The sequence below is a fragment of the Mustela erminea genome, chromosome 9 (assembly GCF_009829155.1).
Source record: "Mustela erminea isolate mMusErm1 chromosome 9, mMusErm1.Pri, whole genome shotgun sequence".
NCBI lineage: Eukaryota > Metazoa > Chordata > Mammalia > Carnivora > Mustelidae > Mustela > Mustela erminea.
In genome coordinates, this window is record NC_045622.1 from 99,271,924 (window position 1) to 99,291,874 (window position 19,951).

Below are 19,951 nucleotides of genomic sequence, written 5' to 3' on the forward strand. Positions count from 1 at the left end.
TACTTGACAAACTGAGAAAATACGGCCAAGGATATATTACATGTTTCAATCACAATAAATCTATCATGGACTGCATTCACATATCCCTTTTACTTCAGTTAACAGCAGTAATTATAATAGCATTTCCCACTCAGATATCAGGATGAGAGTTTAAGAACTGTTATGGGTGAAACATTGGTGATAATCTAGAAAATGAATCAGAATCCTACCAGAAGGAAGGCACATAGCTATAACTGATGAAAAATTATTTCAAAATGATTTGGAATGAAGAATGCTGGACCACATATTTATATTAACTGCAAAATATATCCCTCAAGATATTCATAAACATAGATTAGGTGATCAGTAATCGTTACCTTGTACACTTTTTTTTTTTTTAAATAATTGGGATGAGAATTCAAAATGTATCTTCTCACTGCTGGTCTGCAGGACACCCCATCATCTTGCACTGCTCACAAGCATCTACTGAAGCTCTCTGGACTGAGTGGGAATGAAGATATCTGTCCTCCACATGATTATTACATATTGATGCTAAATTACCTAGATTATCTTGATCTGCATCTCTTTTATTGGAAACCCAGGGTTTGGATATATAAGTGACGTCCACTTAAGTTGTTTATCTACCAATTAATTTTGAGTCAATTTGTTTTAGGCAAACACATCTCTCTGTAAATGGTATGCCATCTCCTAAATTAGGAATCAGCACTGGCTGCAATAAGGTAAGGAGAAAATTGATCCAAGAATCATAAAATTATTAACATCTATTTAGGTACCATTCACTATTGAACACAGTGAACTGATAATTGTGTTTGCTTTATTAAAAACAAGAGAGAGGTTAGGAAGCCTGATAGAGGTACCAAAGTCATAGTAGAAATGGACTCTTTTTCTTCTTGATGAAATTAAAGTTGAATGATAAATTAAAACAGAATGAGTTTCTTATAGTATATATTATTCAAAAATGCTACACCAGTTACCTAAAATGATCTTAAAATCATAGGTTTTGAGTTTTGGTGGATTTGATGACTTCTAAATACCTTTGCTATATTAGTATTCTCTGTTTTAAAATATTCACCCAGGCTGGCCAGAAATGGTAGTTACATCAGGTTAGATAAAGAGAAAAGCTGTGCTGTAGTGTCTGCATCTCATTGAGTGACATTTAATTCCTCAGTGTTGGTTAAAAGAGCTCCCAGAGTATATTCTGTCTATCCAACCCTCTTTCTTTCAAGAGAAAGATTCAAGATTCTGCGAAAGATGCAAATTTATGAATCTTTGATCCATTCACTGATGTAAAATCTAGTTGCTGAGGGTTGAAACAAATCTCTCTTTGAGCTACATTCTTTATCATATTCTTTGTTGAATTTTATTCTCTAGATCACATATAAAATACTGAAGTTCCTAGGAAAAGTCATGAAATATAAAAGTGTAAATATAATTCTTTACATATTTCATTTTGCATTTGCAATCACAAATTTAGATTAATTTAAAACAATTTTTATTTAGCTTGTAAAATGTAAATAGGAGAAATGAAAAAAATTGGCTCTTTATTTTTTACAATTGAATCGTTTTAATGTGCCTGATAGTATTTTAGTATTTTTTTTATTTTTATTTTTTTCAAGATTTTCTTTATTTATTTGACAGAGTGAGATCATAAGTATGCAGAAAGGCAGGCAGAGAGAGACCGGAGGAAGCAGGCTCCACGCCAAGCAGAGAGCCCAATGCAGGACTCGATCCCAGGACCCTGAGATCATGACTTGAACCAAAGGCACAGGCTTAACCCACTGAGCCACCCAGGTGCCCCAGTATTTTAGTTCAAAATATGCAATTGATACTGTTTGTCCAAAGGGCAAGGAAGATAATCTTTATTTATTTATTTATTTATTTAGAGAGGGAGAGATAGAGATAGAGAGATGTGGGGGCAGAGGCAGAGGAAGATGGAGAGAATCTTAAGCAGCTCCACACCCAACACAAAGCCTAATACAGGGCTCTGTCTCACGACCCTGAGATCATGACCTGAGAAAACATCAAGAGTTGGACACTTAACCAACTGAGGGACCCTGGCACTCCAAAAACTGATATATTTTTAATAAATTTTCATTCCTGAGGATACATTCCCAAATAAAACAGAATTTGTCCAGATCATCCTGAAAGAAAAAGAGTTTCACCTATGCATAAACATGTACATTTTAAAAGGTGCAAAATTTTTAACTATGTAAATTTAAGTCCTTTGTTATCTAATTAATAAAACTAATAATAATAAGCTTATTGCTTTAACATAAATCTAACATTTGATTATTCCATCATCTTGGATGGTAATGCTGAAAATTACATCATTTTCCAGTTATAGAATAATTTACAATAGATTTCTAACATAAGAGAAATTTAAAAAAAGCATAAATCTAGGTATCAGGAATAAATAATATGTACTCAATGATATGAATTTGCTTTTTGGTAAAGTTTATAGTATTGTTGCCATGCTGCTAATTTTTTTATGCAGATTCCCATTTTTTTTTTTCTTTTCAGATATTTAACCCATCTGTTTACAATCTATGCCAGTCTGAAATACATGGAGAGCCAGAGGAATGTCTCAGAATTCATTCTCTTGGGACTTTCGTATGACCAGAAAATGCAAATAATTTGCTTGGTGCTCTTCTTATTCTGTTATGTTGTCCTGTTGGCAGGAAACCTTCTGATCCTTGTCTCCATTAGATGCAGTCCTCTTTTGCACCAACCCATGTACTACTTCCTCAGCCACTTATCCTCTATGGACATCTGTTTTACCTCTAGCATTACACCTAAATTTATTGCTGACCTGCTAGTGGAAAGAAAAACCATCTCCTATGGTAGTTGCATGTTACATGTCTTGACAATGCACTTCTTTGGAATGACTGAAGTATTAATCCTTACAGTCATGGCCTTTGATCGCTACGCTGCCATCTGCAAACCTCTCCACTACTTGCTTATCATGAACAGGACAAGGTGCCATCTCCTAGTCTTGGCTGCGTGGGCTGGTGGGGCTGTCCACTCCTTTCCTCAATTTCTTATGGTAATCAGGTTGCCCTTCTGTGGTCCTAATGAGATTGATCACTACTTTTGTGATATTTTTCCTTTGCTAAAGTTGGCCTGTACTGATACCTACATCACTGGTGTCCTTATGGTTGTCAATTCAGGACTGGTTACCTTAGTGACATTTGCGGTTTTGTTTTTTTCTTATATTATTTTATTATTCAGTTTAAGGCATCACTCAGCTGAAGGAAGACGCAAAGCCCTCTCTACCTGTGGGTCTCATATCACTGTGATAGCTTTATTTTTTGGGCCTTCAATCTTTGCCTACCTTCGACCTCCAACCACTTTCTCTGAAGATAAAATATTTGCTCTGTTTTACACCATCATTGCTCCTATGTTCAATCCTTTAATCTATATGCTGAGAAATACAGAGATGAAACAGGCCCGAGAAGATCTGGTGTCAAACAACAGGGCTCAACATCTTTTTAACAAAACAAGGAGCCAGCTAGACCTACATAGGATAGGGAAGAAACCATTTCAAAGTGTACTTACTTGTTCAGCTGGTATCATGATCCTGAGTGACAAAAATCGGAACTTAAGAGTTTAATAATAACTAGAAAGAAATATTAATTTAATCATTCAAAAATAACTTTAAAACATAGTTCATTTTATAGACGTTGAGAGGGTAAGGACAAGCTTACAGGCACAATATCGGTTATATGCACAGTTAAGACAATGTTATATAATCTGTGAATTGTGATGGAAAAAGAAAATTTTAATAATTCTGTATTAATAATTCAGGTATGTTGGCTAGACCACATGAGGAAATATTCTCTATAGCAAAGGAGTTGTTAAAGTCCATGATTTTAGGGGCACCAGGGTGCCTCAGTGGGCTCCTCCTGCGAGTCTGCTCCCTGAGGCGGCGGGGCCACTGGCAGCTCTCATAGCTCTTACAGCTCTGACAAGAGCCCTGACAGCTCTGACAGCTCTTACAAGAGCTCTGAGGGCTCTGACGGGTCTTACAAGAGCTCTGACAGCTCTGATGGCTCTTACAGCTCTTACAAGAGCTCTGATGGCTCTGACGGCTCTGACGACTCTCCTACTCCTCCCCAGCTTCAGCCTTGCAGACTAACCTTTATAGGGGTGGTTGAGCCCCGCCCCCACACAGGTAGCCAATGGGATTTAAACTCACCTCAGTAAATATAGGTATGCCCTTCTGATTGGATGTCTTCACCTGGCCTGACTGGCCTTTGTATCTAGGCTTTGCAAGTAAGTTCCTCTGGGAGGGGCAGGGTCAATCTAAGTTCACTGCATAGGGTCAATCTAAGTTCACTGCAACAAAATGGCTCTCTCTGGCCAACCAGTCCCTTACAGTGTATTACTATTTTTGGCATAGAATGCAGTGATTCATTGGTTGCTTATAACACCTACTGCTCATTATATCAAGTGCCTTCCTTAATACCCATCATCCAATTATCCCATCTTTCCACCTACTTCTCCTCCACCAACCCTCAGTTTTTTCTTATGGTTTAAGATTTGTCTCCCTTTCTGTTTTTATCCTATATTATTTATTCTTTCAAAATAAATATTTTTAAGGTTGCCAAGTGGGTATTTTTATTTAAATTCAGTTAGCTAACTTATAGTACAACATTTTTTTTAATGTGGAGTTTCCATGATTCATTAGTTCAGCATAACACACAGTGCTCATCTCAAGATATGCCCTCCTTAATACCTATCACCTTGTTACACCATCCTGCCATCTAACCTCCTCTCTCCACAACTTCAGTTTGTTTCCCAGAGTCAAGGGTCTCTTGTGATTTATCTTCCTCTCTGATTTCTTCCCTTCTGATTGTCTCTCCCTTACCCTATGGTCCTCTGTGGTATGCCGTGTATCCACATCTGAGTGAAAACATATAATGACTGTCTTTCTCTGATTGACTTATTTCACTTAGCATAATAACCCCCAGTTCCATCCATGTCTATGCAAAAGGTAGCTTTCATCCATATTGATGGCTGAGTAATATTCCACTACATACACAAACCACATATTTTTCCAGTCATCTGTTGACAGGCATCCCAGTTCCTCCAAATCTGGCGATTGTGGACATTGCTGCTATGAACATTGGGGTGCATGGGCCCTTTCTTTTCCCTGCATCTGTTTCTTTGGGGTAAATACCTTGTAGTGCAATTGCTGGGTTGTAGGGTAGGTCTACTCTTAACTTTTTGAGGAAGCAAACACTTATTTAGCACTAAGCTTTAATAGGATTATGAGATCTTCATTTTCCCTGTTCCTGTCTCTCTAGGGCCATACCCTGTCATTTATACTTTATAAACTCATTGTCTAGCACACTGTCTAGCACATGGTAAGAGTTCTCTAAGTAACTGTTGACTGAATAGATGAATTAACTACCATAACCACACTGAATTCACCAGATTTCCTACAAACTGATTTTCACCCCTGACCTTGGTTATGTAATCCCTCTCTTAGGAATGCTCCTACACCAAATGATGTGTACATATTCAAACTGTGGACAGAATGTCATGTTTCAGGTTCCATTTTTGTATATCATTTCATATTAGAACCATTCCTGAACCTCTGGATCTTTCTTTTGTGTTCCTCACAGCATGCTTTCACAGCACCCCTTTGCTGCCACTACCTTACCATTTATAATATGGTGTTGTCATTTTCTGACCCTGTTGGGTTTCTCTCAGGTGATCTGAAGCTCTCTGAAGGCAAGACCAAATTTCTCTCTATTTACCATTGAGAAACAACCATTAATGTGTCTGATATATTCTTTGGGCTAAATAAATTTCTGTTGATATTCCTTCTGTTGAGGGACAGAAGGAATAAATGGAATAAATTTATCCTGAATTTGTTTTGAATGTAGATGGAAACGTATATTTTTTAAAATATCTATTCATAATTAAATGTTACCAAAAATTAAACTAATTAAAAGGGAAAAATAACATGAACAGTTCCCAATCATATGATGAAATCTTACTGAAAGCAGGAAGAGTAGCAAGTTAAGCTATTTGCTTTTTAACTGAGAATCTTAGTTTCAATTTCTTTCTCATCACACATCTTAAGCAGGAGTTAAAACAAATTGAAGTTTCTTGAAGAGATCTAGTTAGAAGGCTCAGAGTCCGAATCAGACAAAAATGAGAAAATAATTCTATACACTCTAGTATTTTTATTTTTACCTTCCTTTATACTTTTATTTTTCTTTCCACATTTATCATCGACTAGACATCGCTCTACTTGTAGAAACTATTCTTTGTTACAGGACAAATCTTTAAGGAGCAAAAATTACATAAAGACTATAAATTCTTGTATGGTACTTAAAAATCATTTATTGAACATCACATTTTTTAATGGCTTATCAGCATAAGATGGGTGATATGAACGATATAAAATGATTCTGAGGTCTACAGGAAATTTGGAAACATGGTATAATATTCTTATTCCTAAGGTAGTTACAAAACACAATATTACAGGGATGTGTTATCATCACCTATGATAAATAAAATTAAGCAGAGTCGTTAATGGAACATCTCTAGAATTTAATTTTAGTCACAAATTAATATAAATATAATACATAATTTTATATAACTATATATCACTATGATATATACGTATATAATAATATAACATGTATATGCATGCTATATATATAACATTATAATACATATATATTATAATATATATTACATGTAATATGGAGTTGAGGCGCTATCCCAGTTCAATATATGGTAACTATTACAATCATTTTTCTATCACCATTGCCTTGCATTGCATCATAGCATAAACGGCATGGACTGAGAAATCAGGTAGATTCAGATTATTGACTCTTTGGTGTTCTTGCTTTGAGACTTTCCCCTTTCTGCTTCCTCTCCTATAAAATACGGATAATGCCACCCTCTTTGAGTTGTTATAGATATTGCTGCTTAATTCCAATATATTTTTAATTATTAAATTAGTATGAAAGCATATGAATCCATATACATGAATGAAGCTAGTAAAACTAAACCCCAGTTTGATAGAATTGTCCAAATATTCAAAGAGTGATCCTGGCTTAGGGTTATTTTTCCTTTTCTTGTGCCCACTTTGCTCTTTTCAATGCAAAGTCTAGGATTCATATCATTCACTTTTTTTTTTTTTTTCATTTCATAGGTGCTCTTTGCAAAAAGGACATCCAAAATTTCCTTTTGACCTTTGCTCGAGTTGAATCAATGTAGATCTCCAGGCACGTTATTTGGCATCTGAAATAGCTTTCTTACTACACAATTTTCTAATGGCATCTTTCATCTGATCATTTCTCAAGGTATAGATTAAAGGATTTAACATGGGTGTTATTGTAGTATAGAACACAGCAACTGCTTTATCAATAGATAAAGTAGCTGCAGGTCTCATGTACACAAATATGCAGGGCACAAAGAATAGGACAACCACTGTGATGTGGGAGACACAGGTGGAGAGGGCTTTGCGCCTTGCCTCCAAGCTGTGGTTCCTTAGGGAGCGCAGAATGACCACATAGGAGACCATCAAGAGGAGGAAGTTTAAGACACAGATGAAACCACTGTTGGCAGCAACAAAGAACCCTAGAGTGTGGGTATCAGTGCAGGCAAGATTGAGCAAAGGGTTAAGATCACATATAAAATGATCTATGATATTAGGGCCACAGAAGGGTAATGGGATGATAAAGAGGATTTGTATGGTTGCATGTAGGAAGCCTCCCACCCATACCACTCCCATTAGAAGGCTGCACACCTGCCGATTCATGATGGTCATGTAGTGCAATGGCTTGCAGATGGCCACATAGCGGTCATAGGCCATCACAGTAAGCAGGATAACATCAGCACCTCCAAGAAATGCTCCCCAAATATTTGGATAATACATGCATTGAATGGGATGGTCTTCTTTTCACGGAGCGATTCTATGATCAGTGTAGGGGTATTTACAGAAGAATAGCAGGCATCAATGAAGGAGAGATAGGCCAGAAAAAAGTACATGGGGGACCCTGATAATGGGCTGGCAATGATAGTGACTACAGTGAGCACATTTCCTACCACAGAGATGATGTAGATGACCAAAAAACACAGTAAATACGATTTTCTGCATCTTTGGATTCTCTGTGAGCCCCAGTAGAACAAACTCTGTCACATTGTTTCCTATTCTCCATAATTTCATTTTATGATTAATTATGTTACCTGAAAAGAAATCATTTTTTATTAATGTAACCTTGACTATATTAAGCTTATTACCTAGTAAATAATAAATGCCTAAATTCCATTGAGTCATGAATTCTCATGCTGTTTTTTGACATATAAAGTAAGTTCAAGTTCTTGAAGATCATCTGCGCATACTTGATTTGAGATAACCAAGAGACTATGTTGTTGTAGTCAAGGTTATAAATACAAAGCCAGGATTTTTTCCTTTATCCTTAGAATTGACAATATGAGTGGAAGGATGAACAAAAGTTGGAGGAAGGGTGCCAATTGGATAAAACTTTGGTAGCAATATTTGTGTGTCTTGGATAAAGTCAACTGAGCTCCAGTAAGGGGATGTAAGCCAGAGACAGAAGCCCATTATCAGACTATTTAAAGAATTGACAAAAATTGTAATAGGATATTTCTTATGGAATATAATAAAGGCTACAGGACCTACCATAAAAAATTGGTTGTAACTGGGCAAAAACCCAGGAACTGGAGGGTATAGGCTTAGTGAAATGAGTCAATCAGAGGAAGACAATTATCATGCAGTTCACTCATATGTGGAATACAAAAAATAGTGCATCAGATCATAAGTGAAGGCCAGGAAAACTAAATGGGAAGAAATCATAGAGGGAGGCAAACCATGAAAGACTTATTTTTTTTAAGACTTTATTGTTTATTTGACAAAGAGAGAGATCACAAGTAGGCAGAGAGGCAGACAGAGGTGGAGGTGAAGCAGACTCTGTGCTCAGTGGAGATCCTGATGCGGGGCTCAATCCCAGGACCCTAAGATCATGACCTGAGCTGAAGGCAGAGGCTTAACCCACTGAGCCACCCAGGCACCCCAGGACTTTTAACTCTTGGGAAACAAGCTGAGGGTTGCTCAAGTGGAGATTTTAGGGGAATGGGGAAGCTGGGTGATGGCATTTAGGAGGGCAAGTGATGTGATGAACACTGTATGTTATATACAACTGTTGAATCATGAACACTACATCTAAACTTATGATGTACTATATGTTAGATAAAAAGTTTAAATAAAAAAAAACCTCCAGGAACAATATACTAGCTAATAAATATATACTTCTAATAATAGATTGTTATGTGCATGGATGGCATGGTAGTAACCTGAATGCTTAGTATTGCACCACCAATTTTGCAAATGAAGAAACAATTGCAGAACTGATGGAAATAATAAGAATAATAAATACAATACCAACGAAAACTTACCAGACTCTGTTTTTGCAGAAATGTAGTTCTTTAATCCTCACTACAAACCTCTAAGATGATTACCACTACTTTTATACTTCTTTTACATAGTAGAAGATGCAAACTTAGGGAAGAATTAAGGATCCTGGCTAGATCCAGCAGATAGTAAAGAGTAGAGCCAAGGTTAGATCAAATTATACTTGCTATTTTGTTTTTGCTCCAATTTTTAATCTTTACCCTACCTTGTCATGTTCCAGTAAACAATCCTGAAGTAATAATCTCCTTTCACAAGGCCATAATAAATATAATGACTTTCATGTCATTTTGGAGGCAAGTATATATGAAAACAGTTTCATCAAAACACACACATATACACATTGGAATTTTTAAATATTAATAAAAAATGTGGCGCTGCTTTCATTGAGGAGCACTCTTACTTTAGCCTTTTGTGTAGACCCATTAGCTACCTTCTCAATCCCCTTACAAGCATAGGTCCCCAAATTTTTCTGCACACCTTGAAAATGACTACAAGAGTGGTTGAGTGTACTGTATTGGTTTGAACTTTAGAAAGACTAGACTAGAACATTGCCTTTTACACTTGCAACTTCCTTTATTCAAGGTATATTTCTAGACAGTGTACATCCTTTTTCTTCATCCATGAAGTGAAAATGATCATATCCGTATCCTAGGTGTTACAAGAATTGATTGAAGAAACATATACACATGCCCACCACATAAGGGGGGCATATAAGATTTTTCACTTTTTTTTTGTGACTGTGTATGCAACTAGGAGATTTGAATAATTGGTATTTTGAGTGATGTATGCATAAACCTTTAACCATGCAATCAGCTCACAAAGGTTCATCTCCAATTTTACTTCTCAAGAAGCCATAGAACTCACATTATCCATAACAGTTAACCTCAGGAAGGAGTCTTCATGGTCTTGCATGGACTAAATGACTGTAATTTATGCCATTTATTACTCATATTTTTGTATTCTCTGTGTGTGTGTGTGTGTGTGTGTGTGTGTGTGTAGTGTATTTACATTTGATTTTCATGCTTGTGATCAGTCTTGAATGGGAAAGGAGGTGTGTCATGGCAAAAAGAAAAGCACCTGGTGTCAGAGAGCTGGGTCCTACAAATTATATAATCTCTATGAGCCTCCAAGCTTACATTTGCCAAATTAGGTTAATGACATTTGCCAAGTATCTATTGGATAATTAGTGTGAGGATAAAATATTGTTATATTTGTCAAGCTTTGAAACATAATGATTACTACATATAGAAAGGATCTTTTTTTTTTTTTTTAAAGATTTTATGTATTTATTTGACAGAGAGAAATCACAAGTAGATGGACAGGCAGGCAGAGGGAGAGAGGGAATCAGGCTCCCTGCTGAGCAGAGAGCCTGACGCGGAACTCGATCCCAGGACCCTGAGATCATGACCCCAGCCGAAGGCAGCGGCTTAACCCACTGAGCCACCCAGGCGCCCCAGAAAGGATCTATCTTTAAGATGATTCAACACTAATGAAAAACTTACCTTATAGACTTAGATGATCTTAATGATATTTAATGGCTTTCAGAAATAATTCCATCCTCCGACTGATGCCTTCTTGGATAGGGGTCTTTAATATGAAAGATATGACACACTCAGACATGGACTATTTAGGTAATTTGATAACCAATCAACAGTTCTTGAGAAAGTAGTTTCTATTAGTCTAAAACTTTCCTCCTAGCCTAAAGCCTCAAAATTCTACTCAGAAAAACTGAGATTTGAATTTAGAATGGATTCTTCTGACACTCTGTGGAGAAATGATCTCCAGATGGCTCTGGCCCCATAGGCAAGAGGCAAGAAATATGGAGGCAACACTTTCAAATGGGTCATTTCTACCATAATGAATCTTGCTCTGGAAAGGTGAACCCCCCACAACACCTTCATCTGGCACTGCATGGATATTTAAAGAGGTTTCTAGAAAGGTTCAAGGACCTTGGCTTACAACTATTGCTTTCTCCCTCTGGAATTAATTATCTCTTTCTGATGGAAAGGCTTTTTCTTAAAAACAGGTGTGCTGAAGAGACGTGTTTGAGAAACATGCAGTTTCAAATAGGGAATTACATTCCCTGTACTTGGAACCCAAACAAAATTTCTCTTTGGGGAATTTGGTTCCTCTTCTTTCCTTTTCTGAAATACTTTATTTATTTATTTATTTATTTACTTGACAGAGTGCAAGTAAATATTTTATTGATTACTGACAGAGTGCGCAAGCAGGGAGAGCAGGAAAGGAAAAAGCAGAACACAGACAGTGCTCAGGGAGCATAAGGCCGTGTTCAATCCCAGGACCCTGGGATTATGACCTGAGCCAAAGGCAGAAACTTAACTGACTGAGCCACACAGATGTCCCATGAACTTTGACTTGTTAGAAAGCTAAATGTCATGTAAATAGAAAAATGGCATAATTTCATTGTGGGGACTGTGATATACTTAACCTGTTGACTCCAGATCCACATAGAACTGCTTCCTAACAATATTAACACTTTTGGGGATACCTGCTATTTATTGCATCTGAGTTTGAGCAGTGAGGGCATAAAAAATGGAAAGGTAGCCATTAATATTCTTTACTGCAAAAGCTATTTTACACATTCACTAGAAGATAGAAAAGTAAACAGAAACTCTAATAGGATCTCAATTAATAATCTCTGGAATTCATGATCTGTTCAGTAAGAAATACTAGGTAACATTAAAATTGTGGCAAGACATCAAAACACAAGCAGGAAGTTGTAATTTTAACCAGAAGAATTGTTCCACATTCTTGTCACCTGATATTGTTACTCATTTTCTTTTAGGCACCCAAGGAGTTATGTGGTAATATAATATTGTGGTTTAATTTGCTTTTCCTGATGACTAGTGATGTTGGACACTTTTTAATGTATTGTTGGATATATAATATATATTTATATATAAATGTCTTCATTTAAATTCCAGTTAGTTTCCATACAGGCTAATATTATTTTCATGTGTACAATATAGTGATTCAACAACTTGATACAATGCCTAGTGTTCATCACAAGTGCTCTCCATAATCTCCACCAGTTACTTATCCCCGACCCCCCTCCCCCTCTCTTATAGTAACCATCACTTTGTTCTCTAGAGTTGAAAGAGTCTGTTTCTTGCTTTGCCTCTCTATCTCTCTCTCCACTATCCCTCCATACTGGTTTTGCTTTATTTCTTAAATCCAAATATGAATGAAATCATATGTTATTTGTCTTTCTCTGGCTGACTTGTTTTACTTAGCATAATACTCTCCAGCTCCATCCATGTCATTGCAAATGGCAAGACTTCATTCTTTTTGATGGCAAAATAATATGCCATCACATATCATCACCTATTCTTTTCTTTCTTTTTTTTCCCATCACCTATTCTTTATCAGTTCATAAGATGATAGATATTTGGGCTGTTTCCATAATTTAGCTATTGTAAATAATGCTTCTTTAACCAGGGATGCATGTATTACTTTGAATTAGTGTTTTTCTATTCTTTGAGGAGATACCTATGAGTGCAATTTCTGGATTGTTGGGTAGCATCCTATATAAATAAATATATATATATATATATATATATATATATATATAATTATCAAACTCAACACCCAACAAACAAATGATCCAATTAAAAAGGGGCAGAAGAATTGAATACACATATTTGCAAAGTAGATATACAGATGGCTGAGAGACACAGGAAAAGGTGCTCAACATCACTGATCGTCAGGAAAACACAAATCAAAACTACAGTGAGGTATCACTTCATACTTGCCAGAATAACTAACATCAACAATGGAAGAAACAACAGATATTGGTGATGATTGGAGGAAAGGGAACACTCTTGCACCATTGGTGGGAATGTGAAGTTTGCAGCTGCTGTAGAAAACATTACAGTTTCCTCAAAAAGTTAAAAATAGAACTACCCTATGATCCAGCATTTGTACCTTACTTTGAGAATTTCTTTTCAAGTCCTTTGTAGAGTATAAAAATAGTAATTCTGGGTTTCTTATTACTTAACTATAAGTGCTTTTTATATATTCTAGATATAGGTATTTTTGTCATATAGATGTTTTATACATTAAAAAAAAATAAAAACAAATAAATATAAACCATATATTTATATATAATTTAAATACACAATTGCATATAATATAAAATGTTTATACATAAGTGCGTATGCTGTATTTTTTTCCTAGTCTATGAATTGTTTTTTTTTTAATGATATCCAATGAACAAAAGACTTAAAATATTAACAAGTTTCAATTTTCAGTTTTTCTTATAGTTTTCGCTAATTGTGCAATATTTAATAAAAATAATCTTTCTATTATTTTTATAGGTTTAGCTTTAAAATCTATGTCTCTGCTTCATTTTGAGTTAATTTTTGTGTATGGTGTGAGGTAGTAGTCCATGTTCATTTTTTTTTTTTTCATATGGGTATCCAATTGACCCAACATAGTTAGTTGAAAAAACATCTATTCTTTCTCCCACTGTATTATCTTGACATTTTTGTAAAAAAACAAACAAAAAAAAAAAACACTCACATTTAGGTCTATTTATGGATATTCTATTTTTTCAATGATCTATATATTTATCCTTATAGCAATACCACACAGTGTTGTTATGGGATATTTTATATATATAAATATCCACATAGTTTAGCTAGAATAAGTTCTCTCTCCCTTTTTTTTTTTAAAGATTTTATTTATTTATTGGACAAACAGAGATCACAAGGAGGCAGAGAGGCAGCAGAGAGAGAGGAGGAAGCCGGATCCCTGCTGAATAGAGAGCCGATGCAGGCTCAATCCCAGGACCCTGGGATCATGACCTGAGCTAAGGCTGAAGCTTTAAGCCACTGAGCCACCCAGGTTCTCCTAGAATAAGTTCTCTAACTGCTCTCTTTATTCCTCTGAGATTTTACATACAAATGGTATCATAGTATTTGTCTCTTTTTTTTCCATTTTTTAATTTATTTTTTTAATTTCTATTCAGTGTTCCAGAATTCATTGTTTATGCATCACCCCCAGTGCTCCATGAAGTATGTGCTCTCCATAATACCCACCACCAGGCTCACCCAATCTCTCACCCCCCTCCCCTCCAAAACGCTCAGTTTGCTTCTCAGAGTCCACAGTCTCTCATGGTTCATCTCCCTTCCAGTTTCCCCCAATTCACTTCTCTCCATCTCCTTTCTTTTTCTGGCTTATTTTACTTAGTATAATGCTTTCCAGATTTACCATGTCTTTCAAAATGGCAGGATTTCCTTTTTTTTTAAATGGCTGAATATTATTATATTCTTCATTCATCTATTGAAGGACATTTATATTTTTCTCCATAGCTTGGATATTGTAAATGTTAGCATAAATGTTGGTGTGTAGATATCTCTTTAAGATACTGGTTTATTTGTTTACTTTGTTCAGGTAAACTCCACACCCAACATGGGACTTAAGCCTCAGGTCCTGAGATCAAGAGCTGTATGGTCTATGGGCTGAGCCAGCCAGGCACCCCCAAGATGCTGAATTAAGTCTTTCAAATATACCCAGAAGTAGGACTGGGTATATAAAGTAGATCATTTTTTTTAAGGCTTTGAATTATCACCATATTGTTTTCCATAAAGGCTATGCCATTTTACATTCCAACCAACAGTGTCATGATTAGTGTGAGAGAGGTGTCCTATTTTATTCTTTTCATATGGATATCCAGTTTTCTCAAAGCCATGTATTGAAGTTACTGTTCTTTCTGTACTGTGTGTTTTGGTACCCTTGTCAAAAATCAGTTCACTGTATATGCGTATGTCTATGTCTGGATTCTTTATTCTGTGCCATTTTTCTATGTGCCTGTTTTTATGTCAATATCATACTGTTTTGATTATTACAGCTTTGTAATACAGCTTGAAATCAGGTAGTGGGATGCTTTAAGCTTTACTCTTCTTTCTCTGGATTCCTTTGGTTTTCCAGGGTATTTGTGTGAGTCCAAAGAGAATAGGATAATTCTTTCTCTACCTGTGAAAAAGGCCATTGAAATTTTGATCAGGGGTGCATTGAATCTATAGATTGCATAGGTTGTGTGAACCATTTTCACAATATTTATCTTTCTAATTCCCTGAGCATGAAATTTTTTTTCACTTATTTGTGTATTATTTTATCTTTTTCTAATATATCTTATGGTATTCAGTCTAAAACCTTTGACCTCCTAGGTTAAATCTATTCTTCAATATTTTGTTGATTTTGCAGCTATTGTATATAGGATCATTTTCTTAAAATGTCTTTCAGTAGTTTGTTGTTAGTGTATAGAAGTGCAACTGATATCTGTACATTGATTGTTTTATCTTGCAAATTTACTGAATTCATTTATTAGCTCTAATTTTTGGTAGAATATTTAGGATTTTATGTATATGAAAATCATGTGATTAGTTACAGAGAGAGTTTTACTTCTTTCTTCTTCTCGATTGGATGCTTTCATTTACTTTTTAATCTAATTTCTCTAGTAGAAACCTTTAATAAACTGTTTGCTATAAGTAATGAGAGGGAACATCCTGGTGTTATTCTGATTTTAAGTGGGAAATATTTTGTGAATTGTAGTTCTTTGTATGTTTAGTGATTTTTCTAAATTATTTTTCTAAAATCCATATTCTGTATGGTTACAGAACTCTTCTATTAGCTTAGAGGTTAGCTAGCTATTTGACAGAGGACATCTTTAAACAATTGTACAAAAATAATAATAACATAGGTCTAGGTCTACCTCATGTTGTGCTCAGACTTTGGTGTAATGTCTCTTCAAAGTACATTGAGGCTTCTTCTTTTTTAATGACCTAATGCTTAATTGTGTAATATTCTATCTATCTATCTATCTATCTCTCTATCTATTAAAATGTATATTCTTGTTAGATATAATTTTATGTATGTGTCTACAATACTTTTAAGTTGTATTTTTCAGATCTTTTCTGTTCTCCTGACATAATGTTTGCTTTACTCATCAATAATTCAAAAAAAAGGAGTATTGCAATTGTCTCCTGTGAAGATGGATTTATATTTTTTTCATATGGATTTACCTCATTTTGTTTCATGCATTCTGAGGCTGTATTACTGAGTGCGCATATGAGTATGGGTTATGCAGCAAGGAAAAGACAAATGCTATAATTTAAGGGCAGTATTGGAAGACTTTACTTTCATGATGTGGACAGCTATAGAAGAAACCAAGGAGTGTGCAACATCCCAGGCTAGTGAAGTTGAGTGTGTTAGAGTATGGTGGGTGCAGAGAAGGGGCAAGCAGAAGTGGAGATGAGCAATGCAGAAAGGAAAAATATGTATTAAAATAAAACCCCTAGATGGACCTGGCGTGAACCCAGGAGGATCACCTGCGATGTACTAAGGGCTATGATTTACTCAACCTGTCCCCATGAGGTTCTTCTGACACTCTATTTCTCTCTCACTCAAGGAGAGGGAGATAAAGCAAAGGAAGATAAAAACAAAGAAAATAAAGGGGAGAAAATGGTTATGCACTGTGGCATTGCCAAATTCTAACAAGTGCCCAAGCTAAGTAATATCCAGTTAGCACAGAAAAGTTATAATTGGATTGATAAATAATTCAAGATTTGTTAAATATATATTATGTATTATGATCAACAGCAGAGACTTCAGTCTTCAAGGAAATTATTCTTGAAGAGGAGAGAGGGAGAAAGGGAGGGGGTGGGAGATGGAATAGCCTGGTGGTGGGTATTAAGGAGGGCATGAATTGCATGGAGCACTGGGTGTGGTGCATAAACAATGAATCTTGGTACACCGAAAGAAAAAAAAATTGTAAGATGTTGATAGACTTACAGAAATTAAATGGACGGCAACTTCAGAGAAAAATATGTATATATATATCCATAATATTACATCAGGGCTATAACACTGCAGAAGTATTGAATCACTCACTAATAACTCTCATGAGGTAAATGAAAAAATCCTCAAGCCCATCTATATGACCTTATAAAAATGTGGGCTTTATTTTTCAAATTTTAACCACATATGCCCTGGCCACTCTAAAATGCCTGTGGGAGATTTTCCCTCAGGTCCTTCTTGTGCTTTTAATTCAAGGTATTCCCAGTAACACTGTTCCTGAAAGCTTCTTTTGTATGGAAGATTCACAGGAGAGTCAGGGACATTCCACATGCGTTTGCTATTTTATAGCACAGGTACAGAAATTAAAATAAAAACAACACAGCCTGAGGATCACCCTGACATTCCAAAGAGGTTTAAAATCTCACAGAAGTGAACATCCTGATTACTATGTATGTATGTGTGCATGTGTATAATGTAATATATGTTTATAATTAATGTATGTATATATACATAAGTATGTATGTTAAATTGGGGAAGAAATAACTAGGATATTTAACAATTTATTTTACATAAAAATTCGAACTTACTAAAAAATTGGAACTTATTGCATCCTTATTTTTAAGTTTAAATTCTTCTGGAATAAATTTTCTTGTTGGTTATTTTTTAGAGAGGTCATCAGGATATTCACGATAAAATCTTGATAATTTAAGGGTAAAGGGAAGGTTTAAAGTTTTTATTATGAGAGGGTATTTAAGCAAAATCAATAAAGTATGAGCTTCTAAATCACATTGAAAAGGTTTAGATACAAACGGCCCCCTCATACTTGTATAACCTTGGGTTTAAATTTCCTTATTTGCAAAACAGGGGCAATAGTACAACAATATACCTCATCAGGTCATAGTGTAGACAAAATGGTTGGTAAATGAAAAGAGGTTACTAAAGTGCCTAGAATATATTATTATTTACCATTCTGGTTTTAAAGATTTAACTATAAATGTGTCACATAATTGAGCCCATAAATTTCAATATCACATTTTTCTTTATTATAGATGTGATAAAGTTAATTTTATTTATTTAACAGAGAGGAACACAGTGAGAGAGGGAACACAAGAAGGGGGAGTGGGAGAGGGAGGAGCAGGCTTCCCGCTGAGCAGGGAGCCCAGTGTGGGGCTCAATCCCAGTAATCTGGGATCATGATCTGAGCCAAAGGCAGATGCTTAAGGACTGAGCCACCCAGTGCCCTGGATGTAATAAATAGTTTTAAAAAGCCAGAAGAATCAGGGCATCTGGGTGGCTCAGTCAGTTCAGGATCTGACTCTTACTTTCCATGCAACTCACAATCTCAGGGTCTTGAAATCAAGCCCAGGGCAGGCTCTGCATTCAGTATGGAGTCTGTTTGAGATTCTCTTTCTCTTTTCCCTCTGTCCCTTAACCTGCCTCTGCTTGCTTGTTCTCTCTCTCTCCCTCTCTCTAAAATAAATAAATGAATGAATGAATAAATATTTTTAAGAGCCAGAAAAATCATGTCAAATTGTCCTTGATGGATTTTTACACTATCCATAGATTCTCATGTCCTCAGTCATAATTTCCACTTCCAAATAAGCTAATGAAACTTCTTTTCCTTTTAACCTGTAGTTAACGTGTGTATGCAAAGAATTCCTCATACATTTTTCTCAAGTGATTTAAAATCTAAAGAGCCGTTCTTGAGAGAAATTCTTTAAATAAAAACGTATGTAAAAAGGTGGACTCTAAATTTACCCCAAAAACCCTGTTCATACATATATACAGTGTGTCTGTGTTTTTGTGTGAGAGAGTGAGAAAGAGGGAGAGAGAGAGAGACAGAGAATTGAAACAGGATTTTTATTTAATGAATTAAATAATGACCAAAAAGAAAATGATTCAAATGTGAACAGAGGATATTTATGCATAAGGCAACATTCCCAGAGAATTCTATGGTCACTGCTTTGCTGCTTTATAGAATTTTTTTTTTTCTATATGAGTATATGCTTTCCCAACTAATGTTCAGTCACTGAAAACTGAGCAATACTGGATCAAATGTTGAGAGATGTTGAGTCTTAACCAAGATTTGAACTTGTTACAGTTTGGTTCTACAATTTTATGAAAAATTGTCTGTAAGTCCATATATATCCTTTAACTGATCACAACCTGACACATAAACAAGGACTGTTTCAATACCCTCAACTTAAACATAAATAAATATATTGCTACGCTTTGTTTTATTAACCCAGAACAAATTTATAATAACATCATTTTTTTTTCTTTGCATTCAATGTATGTCTAACATGAGTTCTTCAACTAATCCCATTGTGGAAGAATATAAAATCCACAGGTAAATCCAATGAACTGATGGAAGTATTGATAACTATCTTCTTATACAACAACTTGTTGCCTTCCATTTTGGGGAGAACTCTTCTTCAGATTTAATCATATCAGAATCATAAGCCTCTATATTTCATATCCCTAAATGAACTTTATTTATTTTGCCCTGGAAACAAGACAGACAGATCCAGTATGATTGGTTCCAATACCAGCTGAAGAAAGAGGATCAGGGAGAATGAATTCCTCGATACTAACAAGAAAGGTCACAAGACATAGGAGCTTGGATGCTCACCTTCATGATCATTAGACTAGAAATCTGTCCATTACATCATA

General features: G+C 35.5%; 2 pseudogenes; one reads left to right on the forward strand and one right to left on the reverse strand.

The window, feature by feature from the left end:
• Window positions 1-2,563: 2,563 nt before the first annotated feature.
• On the forward strand, window positions 2,564-3,512 carry LOC116599895 (annotated as a pseudogene).
• A 3,740-nt stretch (window positions 3,513-7,252) lies between these two features.
• Window positions 7,253-14,637, reverse strand: LOC116599695 (annotated as a pseudogene).
• Between the last annotated feature and the right edge of the window lie 5,314 nt (window positions 14,638-19,951).